Consider the following 7,684-nt stretch of genomic DNA (forward strand, 5'->3'; position numbering starts at 1 on the left):
GGGAAGGTGGAGAAATACAAAGCTCGGTTGGTAGCAAAAGGTTATTCCCAGGTGTCGGGAATTGATTTTGGTGATATTTTTTCTCTTGTTTCCAAGGTAACTTCTATTAGGTTACTTTTATCTGTTACTGCTGCTTTTGATTTTGAGGTAGAACAGATGGATGTGAAGATATAATTTCTTCACAGGGATTTGGAAGAGGAAATCTACATGAAGCAACCTGAAGGCTTTACGGTGAAGGGTAAGAAAGAACTAGTATGCAAGTTAAAGAAGTCTCTGTATGGGTTAAAACAATCACCAAGGATGTGGTATCAGAAATTTGATACATTTTTACGGGGACTTGGCTTCACCGGAAGCAAAGCAGATCACTGTGTGTATTTTAAATTAATTGGTGACCGTGTTATTTATCTGGTCTTGTATGTGAATGATATGTCGCTGGTTGGAAATGACAAAGAAATTATCCAGGATTTGAAGACCCAATTGTCCTCCAAATTCGACATGAAAGATCTTGGTGCTGCTAACTATATTTTGGGCATGGAAATTAAAAGAGATTGGGCAAAGAGGAAGCTCTAGTTAAACTAGAGGAAGTATGTCGAGACAATACTGCAGAGATTTAATATGCAGGATAGTAAACCGGTGAAGGTTCCTATTCTTGTAGGTGTGAGGTTATCTGCTAAACAGTGTCCCAAGACACAAGAAGAGGAAGAGGACATGTCCTGTGTTCCATATGCGAGTGAAGTCGGTAGCTTGATGTATGCAATGATTTGTACTAGACCAGACATTGCACATGCATTGGGAGTATTGAGCAGGTTTATGTCAAAACCCGGGAAGGAGAACTGGATAGCAATGAAGCGGGTTTTCAGGTATTTGCGTGGCACTAGTGATTATGCTTTGTGCTACCAATGAAGACCAGGATTGGACAGAGTGTTGGATATTTGTGGCTTTGTTGATGCAGACTGGGCTGGAGATCTGGATCAGAGAAGATCTACAAGTGGGTATGTGTTTAACCTATTTGGAGGTGCAGTTAGTTGGATAAGTAAGAAACAATCTGTAGTGGCACTATCAACTACAGAGGCAGAATACATGGCAGCCACTCATGCAAGCAAGGAAGCAGTTTGGTTGCAGAGATTGTGTTCAAGTATGGGGTTAGTACAGGGAGCTATAAGAATAGACCGTGACAGCCAAAGTGCAATTTTCTTGGCAAAGAACCCTACTTATCATTCAAAGACAAAGCACATTGATGTTCAGTATCACTTTGTGAGGGATATGATAGAAGACAAAAAGGTGTTGCTGGTAAAGGAGGACACTTTGAAGAATATTGTAAATGCATTGAAAAAATCCGTGAGCTCTAAGAAGTTCTCTTGGTGTAGAGAAACAATGGGCATTTCAGGGCTGGAAAAATGACTAAGCTCTCTTGTGGCCCCCTGTGGAAAGAAAACAACAAGTGGGAGATTGTTGGATTGTGTTATATTCTTTCCACGACTAACGCACGTAGTGAATCGGGGGGGGCGGAGCCCCCCCCCTTCGTTGCGCCGATTGCACAGTGGGGGGTTTGAGGGGGGCGGGTAGCCGCCCTCTACGGGGTCCGGGGCAGCGCCCCGGGAAATTTTTTTTTGGACCCTATATTAGGTTGGGCAAACCTACCTGTGGTTTTTGGTCCATGGTTTTGGACGCGATGGTTTTCAGTCCATGGTATTGGATGCTTCGGCATGTATAAATATGTATTGTAACATTGAAAGGAAAATAATGAAAAATCAAGCTGGTAGTCCCGGTTTTGGGATCCAGGGGAAAATCTCTGTGTATATGTGTTTTATGTGTTATGCTCTTGCATTGCTTATTTTTCTGTGATTTAGAATTCGTATGCAGGTAATTTCTGTACGGGGTTAAAACCTACAGACGTAGATATCCATCAAGACAAGCATACCATGCTCTGGGAGCCTGCTTGAGACTATACAAAGCCTTCTTTAACCTGTAAACATAGTCTTCTTTTTTTGATAGTAGAAAACCTTTAGGTTGTTCGATGTAAACTTCTTCTGAAGGGTAAAAGTCAACATTTCTGAATGGCGAATTAGAAGAAGAAGTTTACATCGAACAACTTGAAGGTTTTCTACTATCTGAAGAAGAAGACTATGTTTGCAGGTTAAAGAAGGCTCTGTATGGTCTCAAGCAAGCTCCTATAGCATGGTATACTCGTCTTGATGGATATCTACGTCAACAAGGGTTCAAGAAAGGTACTGCTGATAGCAATCTTTACGTACAAATAGATAAAGATAATTTAATAATTGTTGAGGTATATGTGGATGATATAATCTTTGGTAGTAATGATGATCGACTAAGTAAGAACTTTGCTACAAAGATGAAAAGTGAGTTCGAGATGTCTTTACTTGGTGAGTTGACACACTTCTTAGGGCTTCAAATATCTTAGTGAGAGAAAAGAATATTTATATGTCAAGCCAAGTACATCAAGGAAATGCTCAAGAAATTCAAGATGGAAGATTACAAATCCATCCTTACTTCGATGATAACAGGTTGCAAATTGAGCATGGATGACTCATCTAAGGATGTGGATCGGAGGTTGTACATATCTATGATTGGTAGTCTTCTATATGTAACATCCTCTCAACCAGATGTTATGCAAGCAGATGGACAAGTAGAAATATTCCAAGCAGAACCAAAAGGATCACATATTATTTCTGTCAAAAGAATTATTCGATATCTAAATGGCACAACAGAATATGGCTTGTGGTATCCCAAGGGAAACAATCTCATTATTCAAGCCTTTACAGATGCAGATTGGGTAGGAAGTGTTGATGATCGTAAGAGTACTAGTGGAACAACATTCTATCTAGGTGGTTGTCTTGTATCATGGTTGAGCAAAAAGCAAATCTCAATCTCGTTATCTACAACGGAAGTAGAATACATTGCATTGACATATTGTTGTACTCAAGTCCTTTGGATGAAACAAACTTTGGAAGATCTTCAAGTACAATTCAGTGAGCCTATTCCCATATTTTGTGATAACACCAGTGCCATCAACATCTCCAAGAAGCCGGTCATGCATTCAAAAACAAAACACATTTTGATCAAATATTATTTTGTTAGAGAACACATCACTGAAAAGAATATCAAACTTGAATATGTTGGTACAAAAGAACAAATCATTGATATCTTCGCTAAACATTTACCTTGTGGAGCATTTGAATATCTTCGCTAGAAGCTTGGGATTCTCCCAAGTTCTAATTAGATTTTCCTTATTCAGAAAATAAAAGGGGAGTGGAAGTGTGTACATGTCCACAGGATGGTTGTGTGTCAAGGGGAGTTACACTTTGACATTGATGTCAAAGGGGGAGAGAAGGCAGTAGGAAGAGGTGCCCTTATCGCAGGGGGAGTACTTGTGTTGCCATCAATGCCAAAGGGGGAGATTGTTGATCTAAATATGATTTGAGGTTGTCATTGATGTCAACCCAAGAAGAACCAAGGATGAACCTCAAATTACATGGCACATTGTGAATCATCATTCATGGTTTCTCATCTCATAACCATTATAGGAATACTCTACTCAAAAATATCTTTCTATTGGTATATAAAACTCCTTGTAATTCCTCACGACTTGTAAGTTATTCAAGATTGAAGTTAGTAACCCCAATTAGTGGGCTAAAAACCCATGGGGTTATGGAATGGAATTTATCATTGATTTTGGTCATTTAATATTCAATAATTGATAATTTTTTAAGCTCCTAAAATCCCTCCAACATTCTCTATAGAAGCCCCTCTCAACTCTATAAAAAGAATCTCATATATCCTCCAAAAGTAGCGATCGTGGAATTTTCGCTATAACTTTATTTCTATGAGGTATTAGATGCTGAAATTAAAACCCATTTGAGACAAGCTCCTGATGAATGTTTTGACCAAATTTCAGATCTTGGTTCGCTATATTTTCGGAGATATGATCTGTGGATGTTAAGGTTTTTGCTGGCTCCTGAATTTCATCTCAAAGATGTGACCTTGGGAAAATCGTCATAACTCTCTTTCTGAGAAGCATATTGAAATTCTGTCAAAAGTGGCAGATAGTGCACAGAAATTAGTTTTATATGTATCAATTTCAGAGCCAAAAGAGGAAACAATGACACGTGGCACGCCGTACAAGTTCGCTCTACTGAACTAGTCCATAATTAGGTCATTATGAGAGATTGGGCATAACTTTGCATTGAAGAATCCAAATTGGGTCAGACCCATGGCATTGGAAATAAGACTCATAGGGATACTATAGGATTGAAGATCACATATTGGGGATCTAAAATCATAGAGATACATTAGATTCAATATCGTGCTCCTAGAAGGCAAGAAAAAAAACTAGATCAAGTGCTGTCAAGGGGTGCAAAGGACCAGAGTTTCTAGGGCAGCAAAGAGCAAGGTGCAACAAAATGATGCAGCAGAGGTAAGCTCCAGGTAAGTATATTCTGTATATGCATGTTCATCTCTTAATTGCATTAGGTTATTTGTATTCTAATTTGTTGCTTTTGTTTAGCACTGACATATGCTCTGCAGGATGAGGTAAGTTTTGCTATTAACATGTCATAAGTATTTCCTTGAAGACTTTTTGCAGGTTTATATATTCATCAAGAGAAGACTCAATGCATAATCTAATGTTATGAAGAGTGAGAAAGGGTAGCATGACAAGAGAAGTAATCAAGGTGTAGAACAACAACAAGAATTTCACCACATGAAGTCTTCAAGTGGGCAACACCGCATACAGTCATTGTAAAAGTATCATCGTACAAAGTCATTGTAAAAGCATCATTGTAAAAGTTGTACAAGTGTTTATCTACCAAGAGTTGAAGAGGCAGTGTCGGGAGGTCTAGGATCATCATTAGGTGGTTGTGTCATAGTTTGGGTTATGGTCTAGTGTGTCTTCTTCTTCTACGTCATTCTATATCATTGTAAAGTGGACCATTTTCCGTGGTACGAGAGTCCATTCTTCTTTTATTCTTCTATAGGGTGGTAGGGTGGTGCTAGGGTGAGTTGTAGCTCATTGGATGTTGGGGTATCCGTTCAGTTGAATACTGAAGAATCTCGGGCGTTGGAGCGTTCATCCAGTGGGAGCTAGAGAAGAATGCTTTTATAGATTATAGGAAGTTGTAGCTTTGTTTTCAATTGGAGTTTAAGATTAAAGAATTATTAGAAAAGAGTTTAGTGGTTTTTGTCCTGGAGGGGGTTTCCACCTTAAAAACTGTGTGCATTTGTGTTCCTTTTGTTTACCGCTATCATTGTACAAACACTGATAATAATTGAAGATTACTAATGCTTTGAAAGACTAATAATAATATTAATTGAAAGGCATACTGATTCACACCCCCCCGCCCTCCCAGTATTTCCAACAAATTTAACCACCAGTAGGCTATTGAGTTGTGTTATAATCGGGCCACTAGGAGGAAGCGACATTCCATTATTTCGAGAGAATTTTGTTCCATAGTTGAGCAAAGATAGCCAAGAGGGATAGGAGCTAGAGCACACACATATGATTTGTGCACCGTAGCAACCCACGAGCCACATGACTTACTTCTTTGTATGTGCAGCCATATTTCCTGACAGAGAAAGAGAGGGAGAAGTGACCTCACCTTCCAGTTGGGTTTTCTTTGGAAAGGGTTTCCCATAGCATAATTTTTGTCACATGTGTGTGTGTGGGTGAGCTTATTTTTCCATTCTCTATTTTTCTGCATATTTTCCATTCATGTGCATGCACTAATTACTGTTAAATCTATAGATATTAAAGTTTAATAAAGCTGTAATAGTGGAGAATCTCAGATTTTTAATATAATATTATCAAATCTATTGTGACGAACTATCCAGTGGAATATTCACAACAGTAAACAGATCAAACCCCACCAATGGGGGCCCAATGGTGACAATTATATGGGGGGGCCAAGGCCCCCCATTAGGAACTAGAGTATAAACATGGGTAATCATGCAAAGAATATAACACATATCCAACATTCTCCCACTTATTGTTTTCTTGTTATATAGGGGGTCATAGGAGTACATGATCAATAATCCAAGGAAGTAATGCCCATTGTTTCTCTACATCAAGAGGACTTATCAATGCTCACAAATTTTGTTAATGAATTTGCAACATTATTCAAAGTGTCCACCTTTACCAGTAGCACCTTCTTCTCTTCAACCATATCTCTCACAAAGATATACTTTACATCAATATAAGTAGGGTTCTTTGCTAGGAAAATTTCATTTTGATTGTCACAATCTATCCTTATAATTTCTTGTAGCAACCAAATACTTCAACACATACTTTGCAGCCAAATTGTTTCCTTGCTTGAATGAGTAGTTTCCATTTATTCAATGTTTATAATTGAGAGTGTTGCTACATACAATCTCTTACTCATCCAACTAATTGCTCCTCCAAATAGGCCAAGCACATACCCACTTGTAGATCTTCTACAATCCATATATCCAAATTAATATGCATCAACAAATCCATGTGTCCAACACTCCATCCAATCATGGTTTTCCTTGATAGCACAACCCATAATTAGTAGTGCTATACAAGTACTTGAAATCCCTCTTTATTGTTGTCCAATGCTCCTTCCCTATTTTTGACATATAACTGCTCAATACTCCCACTACATGTTCAAAGTTTTATAGGGTACAGACCATTGCATACATCAAACTTCCTTCCACACTGGCATATCAAACATAGGACATGTCTTCTCCCTCTTCCCGTGTCTTGGGACACTAATCTGCAGACAAATTTACACCTACAGGATTAGGGACCATTACAAGTTTACTTTCTTGCATATTACATCTTTGCAATATTGTCTCAACATACTTATTTTGAAGTAACCAAATTTTCTTCTTTGTATGATCTCTTTTAATTCCCATACCCAAAATGAAATTTGTAGCACCAATATTCTTCATGTCAAATTTAAAGGACAATTTAGTTTTCATAACCTAGATAATTTCCTTGTCATTTCCAATTAGCAGCATATCATCCAGATATAAGACCAAATAAATAATATGATCACCAACTAATTTTAAATAAACATAGTGATCCACTGTTCTCCTTGTCAAGCCATGTCCCTATATATATATATATATATATATATATATATATATATATATACACATATATACATATATATATATATATATATATATATATATATATATATATATATATATATATATATACATATACATATACATATATATATACATATATACATATTATATACATATATACATATATACATATATATATATATATACACACATATATACACACACACACACACACACATATATATATATATATATATATATATATATACACACACACACACACACACACATATATATATATATATATATATATCAAATATTTGATACCACATCTTTGGTGATTGATTTAACCCATATAGGGACTTTTTCAACTTGTATACTAGTTCTTTATTTCCTTTCACTACAAATCCTTATGGAAGATTCATGTATATCTCTTCTTCCAGATTCCCATGTAGGAATGTTGTCGTCACGTCCATATTTTCTACCTCAAAATCAAAAGCATCAATAATTTATTAAAGAAATCTAATAGCAACTAACTTGGCATCAGGAGAAAAAATATCACCAAAGTCAATTCTATGGATCTAGGAATAACCTTTTGCCACTAACTCAACTT

This window comes from Pinus tabuliformis, chromosome J (assembly GCF_031772625.1).
Source record: "Pinus tabuliformis cultivar Carrire ecotype Pingquan chromosome J, CPIR1, whole genome shotgun sequence".
Classification (NCBI taxonomy): Eukaryota; Viridiplantae; Streptophyta; class Pinopsida; order Pinales; family Pinaceae; genus Pinus; species Pinus tabuliformis.